Below are 12,508 nucleotides of genomic sequence, written 5' to 3' on the forward strand. Positions count from 1 at the left end.
CTGCGACCCCTAGGACCATAGCCCACCAGGCTCCTCTGACCATGGGATTCTCCAGGCAAGAACACTGGAGTGGGTTGCCATGTCCTTCTCCATTGAGCAAGGGTATAGAGAAGGAGGATGGCAATGGGGAACAAGGTTGAAGTAATTGTGGATATTCATATTTTTTAAAATTAAAACCAAAGTTAATTAAAATATTTAAATGCCAGTACAAAAAAAAGTAAATGACACAGAGGAAAAGGTTACAGATACTCGAGTGTTTCATTTCTTAAGGAAATATACAGTACATGTGTGGCAGGGTTTTATGAGAAGGCTGCTGTGGAGAATGGTAAGGAAAATAAAACATGGGCACTTGAAGAATTACCAAGATGAGACTAAGATGGGAGATCACAAATTTATTATGGTACTAGTTTTCATGTTTTTTTTTTTTTCACTAGCATTCAGTATCCCAAGTGAAAAAGCAAAGCCAAGGTGCTCAATAGAGAAATGGTAGATTTTGTCAGATATAAAATGAAAGAAAAGAATACAAAGCAATAAAGATCTGGTTGGGCAAAGAGTTATTTATTTAAGTTGTATACTAGGACTTGCCTGAATAGTATAGAAAGGGTGAATGAGAAAAAAATCATTGGAAGGAAAGAAGGTATGTCAACGTACTAGAGACTCGTGGGAGGTATAGAGAATTAGATGATGACTGTTTCATGATTCATTATCTCAAACATGATAAATTTCAGGTCATATCAAGATCCAGACTAGAGTCATTGTCCAGTGCTTAACCTGCAATAGAGTGGTATGTTAATGAAGGTAAGGTGGCTAAGGAATTTCTATAGGGTATTGATTGACTTATCTACCTATATACTTTCATTAATCATTATCAAAATAGGAGATACAAAAACTGTCATCCAGATTTCTAAATTTGAAAGAGTAACAAAGAAGATGACAGATGACACCAAAGGCAGTAAGGGATGATAATATGAAAAGCAAAGCAAAACGAAACAATGTATCTCGGATGAACTGTTTTTTATGCCATACCCTGAACTGCTGAAAGGAGTCACACATTGAGTGATTAACAGTAATTTACTACTATCATTGTAAACTGATTACTTAAATGCCCCCCAATATAATCCAGATTCTAGATTTCTCTTATCATAAAGTCTCCAGCACTGTCAAAAAACTTTAAACTTTTTCCACTTTGTACAAATTCTACAAAATAAATTTAAATTCCAGAAATATCCTCAATTTAGCACTACAAAACATGCACACCTACTCAGATTGCTTTTCTCCTCCTCCCTTTCCTCTTTCTTTACAGAGAATGTTATTCGTGGTCCAAGTCACCAATTCAATTCCACATTCTGTGGTATCCATCAAACATCCCTTCAGCTTCTACATTTTGATTCTTTCAACATCTCATAGTTATGTAAACATGCTCAAGAATCTCTCACATTAGAAAAGAAAAAGCTTCCTCAAATTTCTCTGATTCTTCAGAACCAGCCTATCTTTTCTCAAAAGCTTTGTAGACAGACATGTAGAATGAGTCATTCTATCTCCATTTCCTGAGCTCCTACTCAATCCTTAACACATTTTTCATGTGGGCTTCACCCTCAATCACATCATTAGCTAAGTAAGATCAGCAATGAGCTCCCTGTGTTCAAATCCAAGGATTTTTTTTTTTCACTCCTCATCTTAACCTCTTGACAACATCTGGCAGCTATGAATACTTTGTCTTTCTTGTGGGAGGTTTTTCTCTGGTCTTTGGAATACCACAAATCTCTCACTGTTTTCGTCCTGTGTGACGATTCATTTTCCTCTTCACAATCCCATCTATTCCAATACACTCAAAAATATTAGAATTCGTCAAGATTTGTTCCCTAAATTATCTTCTTTCTCATTCTACATTATTTTCTCATGAACTGTTATCTATCCCAAAGGAATGAATTACCATCTGTACCACAAAATTTATATATCTCTTTTCCTGTTTGCTGCTCTCATCTCTTTATTCATGTAGCCAACTGTTCACTCAAGAGTTGTGCTGGATGAATGAAAGGAATACTGGTTTCCACATGAGGGGAAAAGAATAATGATCTCTTGTGAATATATCCTTGTGAATACTTTTATTGTCCTTTTTTTTTTTATAAATTCCAAATTTCCCTCAAGACCCAACTCAAACTCTAAATGATCTGTGATTAATTTCTTAGTGTCTTATTTCTTCATCTCCTATAGCAATCAGGTAATCCTCTGCATCTACTTTTATTGCTGCACGTAGACCAGGATATTATAACTTCTACATCTATGTGTCTTCCTGCAACACCCAATTTAGAAGCTACTTAATGTTAGGGCCAGATTCTATTTATAATTTTCTTCCCAGAACTTACTAATCTGATGTTTGGTAGATGCTTGAAAATCAGAACAACACATTGTGTTCTGGGGTTTTCAAATATATATTAATAGATACCTCCATAAAGAGGGATTCTATGATTAAATAAGGTCAGGGAAGTTTGCACTAAATCTCACTCAAAGAGAATATAACACACACTTGCATCTGAAGAACTGTAAGACATCCTTAATATAGAAAACTATTTAACTTTGCTTAATGTGTGGATTGGCTTCCCAGGTGGCACAGTGGTTAAGAATCTGCCTGCCAATGAAGGAGATGCGGGTTCCATCCCTGGGTCAGGAAGATCCCCAGGAGAAGGAATGGCAATGCGCTCCAGTATTTTTGCCTGGAAAATCCCATGGACAGAGGAGCCTGGCGGGCTACTGTCCACGAGGTTGCAAAAGAGTCGGGCACAACTGAGCAGCTAAACAACGTTTAGATAAGGAACGCTTCCTTTCCTTTTTATTCTCTTAAAACACATTGGTATTTCTCAAACAATTTTTCCTTATGTCTTGAGACAGTTAGGATTTTAACTTATTAGGATCAGCAAAACAGATGTCGAAGACCCAGATGGTACGGCACATCCTCTTCACCCAGGATACTCATCAACGTGTAACTCCTTCAAAAGAGCTCTGACACTTCTTAGCAGAAAAGAAATTTTGATCAACATGGTACTACCATTCTATTGACATATACATCAAGTCTAACAGATTCTTAGTGTTCTCTTTTTTGCAAAGTTATTAATTTCAAGAATTCAACCAATAGAATAGGAAAATTATTATAGCCACATTGAAACCATTCTTTTTGGGTTTTTTTGAAAGTGCGCTTATGAAGATAATATGGGCTTTCCAGGTGGTGCTAAGTGGTAAGGAACCCAGCTGCCAATGGAGGAGACATAAGAGATACGGGTTCAATTCCTGGGTCGGGAAAATCCCCTGGAGGAGGGGATGGCAACCCACTCCAGTATTCTTGCCTGGAGAATCCCATGGAGAGAGGAGCCTGGCAGGCTACAGTCCATAGGGTTGCAGAGAGTAGGACATGACTGAAGGGACTTAGCACACAAAGATAATATAGTTACCTCAACACCAGCTGTGCCACCGAGCGGTTATGCAGGTAGGATGATAGAAGCATTCGTAGCTCCAAAACAGAATCCTCATTTGAAGCTCAAAAACCTTACCACTTTACTTCCACAAAATGCTGTCTAGTACATTTTGGATAGAGCACATTTAAAACCAAGGACCCAAAACAAAACAACAGCCCTCCCATGAAAAGCTTTTATGCTTTGCTTTCTTCTCTGTGTTATAGGGAAGGAAACTCTACTTGCCAAACAGGAAGTTCTGACATATGGCGTGGCAAATAACATTATATAACAATAAAGCACCCATCCTGGTAATCAGAACTCTTATTAGGAACAACAGGGTCGCAAAGTGACTCATCAGCTTGTGTGCTCTTTCCCGATTCTAGTAATTTGGGACAAGTGTGGGGAAGTTACGAGTTGTTTATGTGCAGCCCAAAATGACAGGCAAGAGAAGTTACTAAGCAACATTAAGTACTTGCATTTTTCTCATCTTTAAAAGCTGCCACGAGCTGAATAATCCTGTAATATAAAGGTAAAGGGAAAAGCAATGTGGGAGTCATGTTTTTGCCTGAATGAAAATGTTTTGCTCAATAATTCTGAAATTCTGATTCACCGTGAGTTCATCTGTCTTGGTTTTAAGGATTATCTCAGGTGTATAATCCCCTTCTATTCACTGTGAACACCAGAAATTTGTTCTATAATGGAAAAGAATAAAAAAGGAAGGGGGGGGTAGTAGTTCTTATGGGTCTTGAAACCAGTTTGTCCTCCAGTAAATGGGATCTTTGTTCTCTATTTCAGCTTTTTGTTTTTCTCATAGCATGTATTACAACAATAGCAACCACAAAAATAAATCATGCCCTGGTGTCTTTGTTTAGTGTATCTTCTTCCTGTTTCTCTCTCAATGAAATGAGTTCAGTACTGTAGGAACTTGTCTATTAGTTTCCACTGCCTTCCCTGAGTCTGGCCCAGTGCCTGACAAGGACAGTAGCCCATCCATGACTGAAAGATGAAACAGAATCCAGTGTCATGGTATTAGGAGTTGTGTTTCTTAAGGAGATGGTTTTAATAATTATGTCTACTGAACCTTAAATTTCCCAGAAATAGCTGAGTGTTGCTGACAATCTCTACCACATATACTACAAAGGGCAGGCAAGTGAGAATTCCCCAGCTCTTATGTCTTTTGATTAAGGAACCAGCCAAGGGATTCCTTGGTCAAAAGCCCAGAAAGAACTTTTCCTTACATTCTCTGTCTCAGCAAAACAACTTGCTGAATCAACGACAAACTCATCTTTTGTGCTTGAAGTCTGTTTTCAGGTCAAGGATCCTATAATGCTTTTGCACAGCACCTCTGTTTCTTCCTCTTTCCAGTTCATCTAATTCAAAAGGAGCTGATCTAGGGAGTAATCAGTCTCCTCACAGAAGAGGTCACATTTCCCAGCAGGCTTGGGTATAAACAGAAGTGTAGTCAATATCAATGAAAACAGAATATCATTCTGTACCTTAAATGAATGATGTATGTGTGTTAGTCGCTCAGTTGTGTCTGACTCTTCGCAACCCCATGGACTGTAGCCTGTCAGGCCTCTCTGCCCGTGGAATTTTCCAGGCATGATACTGGAGTGGGATAGCTGTGACTATATTTTTAAGAAGAAGAATGAAAATGAAAGACCTCTTATTATGATTCTAGTTAAGAGGAGGTGAATTAAAATTTTGCCAGCCACTCTATGGGTGGTGTTTACATGTGTTATTTAAATGATCTGGGTTAACTGTTACCATTTTTTATAATCCAATGAAACCCTTTTGGGAAAATTAAGAGGACGACTCTCTATAGAGAATGTTGATTATAACATTTAATAGATTTTATGTGTCATATTTTTAATATTATAAAACTAAAATAAAAACTACTTTTAGATTTAGATTTTATTTCAAACAGTTTCTCTGTTATTGATACTTCATTCTCTACCTGAGACATCCCCAAAATTAATAGGAAATAATAAATAACTAATACTTTTAAATATTTATTATGTGCCTTCTGTTCTCAGACCCTTACATGATTAAATCATTTAATTCTATGAAGTGGGTATCATTTTCATTTATCCCTGCTTTTCAAAGAGAAATCTAAAGCATAGAATTTAACTAACTTGCTCAAGGTCATCCAAGTAGTAAAGATTTGCAGCTAGGCAATTTGAATATAAAATGTAAGTTTTAACCCCTATATCATAGTGTCTAAGAGGGAATAATGAAATTCAAATGAGCATTGTTGCATGTTCAGAAATTATACATGGAGTCAACTTCTCCACATCTTCAAGATGAATCATCAAACTATATCAGCTAAGATTCTTTCAACTTAATTGTAATTATATTACAAAAGAAGGCTTAGCCACCTCAGTGGGGTAAGCTTATCCAGAGATTAGTTTGTCGACAGAATTTCAAAGAGATTTTAAATAGCTACCACACTTCTCATTCCGTCTGTCCTTTTCCTGGTTATAATTTAATATTTCATAACTAATTCATGTGGATTAGAAAGAGACTGAAATAGAATCATTTGACCTAAGATGATATTTTTAATAAAAATATTGTATTTTGGAAAGCCTTATGTGATGTCCATCTAGTTCACATTGTTATAATATTTACATACTTACTGAAAGAAATTTTAAAAATCATTTAACAAGTAAAACCCAAATTATCCCATAAACAGAAAATGCTTCTTTTGGAGGAGGAGAAATGGGGATTGATTTTCCCACCATTATCCAGGCTTCCCTTGTGGCTCAGCTGGTAAAGAATCCACCCACAATGCAGGAGAACTGGGTTCTATCCCTGGGTTGGGAACATTCCCTGTAGAAGGGAAAGGCTACCCACTCCAGTATTCTTGCCTGGAGAATTCCATGGACTATATAGTCCATGGGGTCACAAAGAGTCAGACACGACAGAGCAACTTTCACTTTCATCCATTTCTTCATTTTTCTCTAGTGGTAGTCAAGTTTCTATCGTCTGGTCACAGATATGACTCAGTATTTTTGAGCAGTGACTGAATCAAAGCCTCAAGACTTTTCCTCAAAAGAAAAAAGAGTCAAAAAAACAATTTATAAAAAGCACCATTTCACAACTTTATTGTCCCACAGAGCAAAACATTTTTAATAAATAATTTATTCTAAAATTTGTTTCCCCCCTTAAAAATACATTAGTACCATAAACTAGATATCAATAAAAATTTCAATATTATGATTTGGAAATAAGTATGACATCTATGATATCGTAAAACATTATCTCCTAGATTCTAGATATGCAATTCCAGGCAGGGTGAGAAATATCTTGTGATTAACTTTACAATAATTATGAGTTCAATGTATTAAAATATACTATGTGGCTCAGACCTTGAAACTTACAACTGAAAGACTATTCTCTAGCCCTTTTGTTGCAGAGGGTAAAGCCTGTGAAGGGCCTCCCCTGTGGCTCAGTGATAAAGAATCCTCCTGCCAATGAGATCCCCTGGAGAAGGAAATGGCAACCCACTCCAGTATTCCTGCCTGGAGATCACAGAGGAGCCTGGAAGACTATAGTTCACAGGGTCGCGAAGAGGCAGACACAACTTAGCCACTGAACAACAACAAAGCCTGTGAAAAGGGCTATCTATTTTTTTCATAGAATTGAATTAGAGCTTTGAATTCAGTGTACCAAAAGTGTAACTTATTATTGAAGTTATTATTGAACTCCAATAATGTATTAGACACTATCTGCAGCACTGAAGTCCCAGAGATAAAAAAAAAAAAAAGGCTTGGTTTCCTTCCTTAACGTAGATAAGATTATTTCAACCTTCTGTGGCATATTCAATTTTAAAGTCAAGCACACATTTCAGTGGAGCCATTGAGAAGGACAGTGGGGCCAGTGGTAGAATACAAACAGAATTCAAGATCATGATACTAGAGCAGAAGCTTAAGAGATACAGATGCATCATCAGGTAAAACCTAACAGACTGACTGTATCCAGAAAGAAGTTATAGACAGAGATAGCCTTCTCCAGGGAATCTTCCCGACCCAGGGATCAAACCTGGGTCTCCTACACTGCACGCAGATTCCTTACCATCTGAGCAACCAGGGAAGCCCAGAAATAGCCATAAGCAGAGACAAAAGAGATGAACAAATAGCTTGTAACATGCAGGGTCATAACAAACCAGAGATAAGAGTAGACTTGGAGCTTTAGGTTAAAAGCATGGGCTCTAGAGCCAGACTGTTGGGTTCCCATCCCAGCTGGATCCTAATCTCTAACTGTAGGTGGTAAGTCATTTAACCCTCTTGTGCCTCAGTGTTCTCCTTTATAAAATGGAAATGATGATGATAATAGGATTATCCCATATGAGTGTTTTCAAGATTATATGCTTAAGATTCTTAAACAAGCAACTAGCATGTAGGAAGCACGCAATAAAAATTACTGTCACTATTTTTTAAAATATGAGGGCAAGAAAGCCAAGGCACCGCATTCAAAAAATCAACCCTTGAAACTAACTCTATTCCTAACCTCCACCTGCAGTATCATAAATGACAAAGAAAAGAGAAAGAATCGGGGCTGACATCATGAATGTATTTTCGAGGTCCCATCACCATACAGATCTATGACAACAGCTTAGTAGCATCACCTTTCCTTATGGAGCATGTTTTTAAAGATGACAGCTTTTGTGCTCCTTAATCTGTAGTGATTGGCATATTGCCAATAACAAATAACTGAGTCAAGGACATTGTGTTTCAAACTTAAAATGCAATACAGACTCCCTGTTACAAGGCAAATTCTTCATTTCCAATTGTTGACTCAGATAATACTTTAAAAAAAAAGAATTTCAGCTGTTTAAATTTAGCATGCTGAGAAAGACCAATCTTAAAATATTGTTTGGCGTTATGCCCATAACATTTTCGTTTTATTCCTTGTTAGTATTTGTCTTCTGTGATGAGACGGCAAACGACAGTAATCATGTTATTCTCCTTAACACTTCAAATTTTACCTAAATGAACCATTTTGCTTTTATCCTCACCAGTTAAAGATGGCCTTTCATTTCCTGGCAAATTTTCAGAAGGTGATTATGCAAGAGCCAGTGATATTTCCAAGCACTGTTTTACCTCTTCAGTCATCATCTTGTCTTTCTCCCTACTTTCCTTTGAATCATCATTTTTACTCTTAAACACACATACACGCACACACACGCAAAGGAGATTATCTGAACACAAGGCTAATCTAATTTTTATAATCAGACCTATTTAAGGAGATATTTTGATTGTCTGCTTTATCTGTGTCTTTAAACTTCTCCACCCCACACACAGCCCGAAGAGGTTGCTTTTTAGAGTTCCCAGAGCACAGAATCTAGACAAGGTCTCAGTCCAGCCTCCAACCATGTGATCTCCTTAGTTTACTCCCACATTAACTCCATCATCTTTCTTCCCAGCAAAGATGCCCTCGGTTTCATTTCCATGATTCATGAAGCCAGAGCAGAACACTAAAATTGGAATTGTAAAGTACGCCAAATTTGGTTTGGGGGTCAATTTAGGTTCCAATTTAAGCAGATTCAATCGTGGGTATCAGTAAAGCTGAGAGTACTCTCTCGACTGATATAATTTTTCAAGCACTCTGAGCCCACACCATCTGCAAAACAATAAGCTCATTCTACTTGATCCATGGTAGAGTACCGCTGTAATAAAACAAAGTGACAAAGTGATGAAGAGTCGGAGCTAGTCACACTTGAGGGCTAATCCAAGCCCACCATTTACTAAATATGTTCCTTTGGTAATTTGCTTATTCCCTCTGGGGCTGAATTTCTTATAAATGGGAGAGAATGCCATCTCTCTCCTGTAGCTCTTATCCCATAAGTGAGAAAACATATTCAAAGTGCTTAACCTTGGGAAGGGCAAGACAGGGGAAGGTACAAACTACTTGGTTTAAAATAAATAAGATACAAAGATGTAATATGCAGCTCGGGTTATATAGCCAACATTTTATAATTTTTAAATGGAATGCCATCATAACAATACCGAACCACCATGTTATACACTTGAAACTCATACTGTAAATTGACTACAATTATAAAGCCAACAAACAAAGTGCTTAACCTAAGTCCTGCCATTACTGCGCTCACCATAACCAGGAACTTTTTATGGGTTACATGGTGAGAAAACCATACATGCAAATAACTTAAGGAGCTATCAAGGGGTTGAACCTACTTCACAGTCAATGCCTAAGGATGAACAGGTGCATGGGATTCTTACTGGAGGTTATATTTTGTGTTGGTGTTTTGCAAGAGAAAGAAAATGCCATAGGTGCAAGAGGAACAATAGGAAGAGGTTTCTCCAACATCTTGTCTAGAGCTTCCTCCAGGCAGGTGCTTCTAAGCTAAAGGTGTTACTCTTGTAAAGAGAATAATGCTAGAGTACCAAGCATACACAAGTACAGTTCTATTCCTGAGGCCAGCCAGGAAGAGAAGCACCCAGGAAAGGATATTCTTAAAATATCATTTCAAGCCTAGATATCAACATCACAGTCATGATTGGTAGGCAGAATTAGATTGAGGGACCAGATGATCTTCGTCTGGCTTGTCTGGCCACAACTCTTCCTCCTTTCACGTGTGCAAGGAAAAGCATGAGTCATAGGATACTCGTCTAGTTCAGACTCTGTTCCAGCAAACCTTACCCATGGTTTAAACTTTAAAATAATTATTTTATTCCAAAAATGGCTTTGAAAATCTTCTCCTCAGATATAACACAAGGTTTGTTTACCAATAGGACAACCAAAATACCAAGCAAAGGTATTCCCCAAACTCAATACCACCTGCCTAAGTTTTTTCTTTAAAGAAATCCTAAAGGATTCCTATTCAATCTAAATTCTTATCAATTTCAACGAGGCTCTCAGGCTGATTTTTTTTCTCTTTAGCTAAATTCTTGAGGTTCGGGTAATGATTTATTCTAGAGTTATATGGGAACTACTTATAAACTCACCACAAACATATTCTTTTAGTCTTTGTGTAGATTTTTTTCTTTTTTGCTAAAAACTTTAACCACCATCATGCATGCACTATCGTAACGAATATATCCCTTGGATTATATTTGACTTTGTGATGTAAGTTTTTTTGCACTGAGAAATTATGCATGTATGGAATGGATTAACTCCAACAAGCTGAGTATCGCAATAAGAACACAAATATACCTGGAGATCCCTAAGATGCTTAGGCAAAGTAATTAAATTATATTCAGAATATGTTTCTAATAAAACAAGATTAGCTGGTTAGAGAAATATTGATAAAACCGAAAACTAAAATATTTGGAGATTATTAAACTAAAATAATTGGAAAAGACTGATCTTTTGTTTCCTCTTTTCTAATAATGGAGAATTTCAGATTACTTTACATATCACGATAGTTGCTTCATAAGGTTTTGACACCCCTTTCCACCTATAGAATTTATGGCAGTACATGAAAGTGTTCAGCTCAAAATTCTGGATTCTGTTTTGGATAACCTCTGCTTTTCCATTAATATTTCTTGGAGAAAACTATAGTAACAAAGTATTGTCTTCAACAATCTTGTAGCTAAGTCTAGTATTTTTGTGACATATTCTTTCTGCTTGCGAGAGTCCCGTTTTTTTCTCCATTATAAAAATCTAGTCAGTGTAAAAGAGGACCTGGTTAGAAATACCCCAGTGTTCTTAGATTATTCCTGGTTTCCTTTTCGAAAAAGACCTTTCATGTTCTGCCTGTATTCACATTCATTTGGTCATTTGCTTTACAATGGGCTGACCTGTTTCTACCTCCTTTTAAAAGTTGGTTATCTGCAATTTGAGCAACCAGAAGAAGTCATTTTTTCACAAAAAGTTTTTTAAGCCTCATTGTTTTTTTTTTTTGCCAGTGAACACAATGCTGCTCGGATCTAAGTATAAGTCCATGTATGTAATAAACCAACACTTAGAAATTTCAAAGAAAGCACCGTTTAGCAAGTGGAAGAGATTATTGCAGTAGTAAGAAAGTGGGGGAATCCTGTACCCACTAAAGAGTACTTGAATATTTCTCATATCATCAGTGTCGCCTCAGGTTGTTGCCTAGCAATTATTTAAAGACCTACTTCACATCTTAATAAAGTAAATCAAAGACTCTTGTTTTGTTTGATGGCTTCTTCACAGGTTAGGAATAAGTATGGAATGAAACTTAATTAACTAGGCATTTGAAAATCTAAGCCAGCCTCCTCACAAATTTTCTGTTGAAAATGCAAGCTGTTATCCATTAGTAACTTTCAGAAGCCACTCTTGTAAGTAAATCTAGAAAAACGCATTTACCAGTGTTGTTGCCGAAAATCACCATAAACAGGGTGCTTCCTGCAGACCTACCCGACAAGCAGTGTCTGTAGGTACCTAACTGAGAGTAACTCGTTTACAGCATAACTAGGACAGAAGTCAAAGAGACAAACCGATTCAATATCTCGTGGAGAATCCAATGCTCTGCTTTTCTAACTTTCCTCGCCATTTCTGGTCAGCTTCCCTTCCCCCCGCACCACATACCCAGAAGCCACTCAAATTACCAACCGTGTTGAGCTGAACTTACTGCAGTGTGATGCAGGCGAAGGCTGGGCACAGCTCTGAAGCCAGAGCGACTGCTTTTCCGGAGAGGAACCGGGACTCGCCAGCTAACAGGATCCCTTCCAATTCACACGCTCCGCTCAGTCAGAAGGCTCCCTCACAGCTCGGCTTCCCCAGAGGAGTGGAGCTTCAAGAACTCTGCTCACAGCATCTCCTCCTCTCGACTTCCACCCCCCTTCCAGAACACCCAGCCCAGTCTAACTAGTGTCTGAGAGATGGAAATCCACTTCCAGTCAACAACATGGGCAGCCGGCAGCCCTCCCGGTTCCTGACAATTTGCCACTCCAAACCCGCGGAGGCTGAAAGCTGGAGGTTTCCGGAGCCTCAAAGTCATCTTTGGCAACCCCCCTCCCCACCTCTCACTCCTCCCACTTCCCCCTCCTCTACCGCGGCCGCCTCCAGGCTCGCACTCAGGCTAGGTATCACGAATGGTTATTTTATTATCCATACCAATAAGCATCAGG

General features: G+C 37.9%; 1 protein-coding gene across 12 annotated transcripts in view; it reads right to left on the reverse strand.

Moving 5' to 3' along the window:
- The window catches only part of DGKB (diacylglycerol kinase beta), a 1,170,055-nt gene that overhangs the window by 918,054 nt on the left and 239,493 nt on the right, over window positions 1-12,508 (reverse strand). For 2 of the 12 annotated variants that reach the window (XM_081537634.1, XM_081537629.1), the window contains exon 1: window positions 12,010-12,423. The exons of 7 other annotated variants lie outside the window; for them this stretch is intronic. The gene's annotated coding sequence lies outside the window, so the exon portion shown is untranslated. Of the gene's footprint in view, window positions 1-11,990; window positions 12,425-12,508 lie in introns of those variants that run through there. 3 more of the 12 variants (XM_081537631.1, XM_081537637.1, XM_081537638.1) reach the window with 3 other exon arrangements.

The sequence above is a fragment of the Giraffa tippelskirchi genome, chromosome 10, assembly GCF_054371585.1.
Source record: "Giraffa tippelskirchi isolate mGirTip1 chromosome 10, T2T-mGirTip1v1.2.pri, whole genome shotgun sequence".
In the NCBI taxonomy this organism is placed as follows: Eukaryota; Metazoa; Chordata; class Mammalia; order Artiodactyla; family Giraffidae; genus Giraffa; species Giraffa tippelskirchi.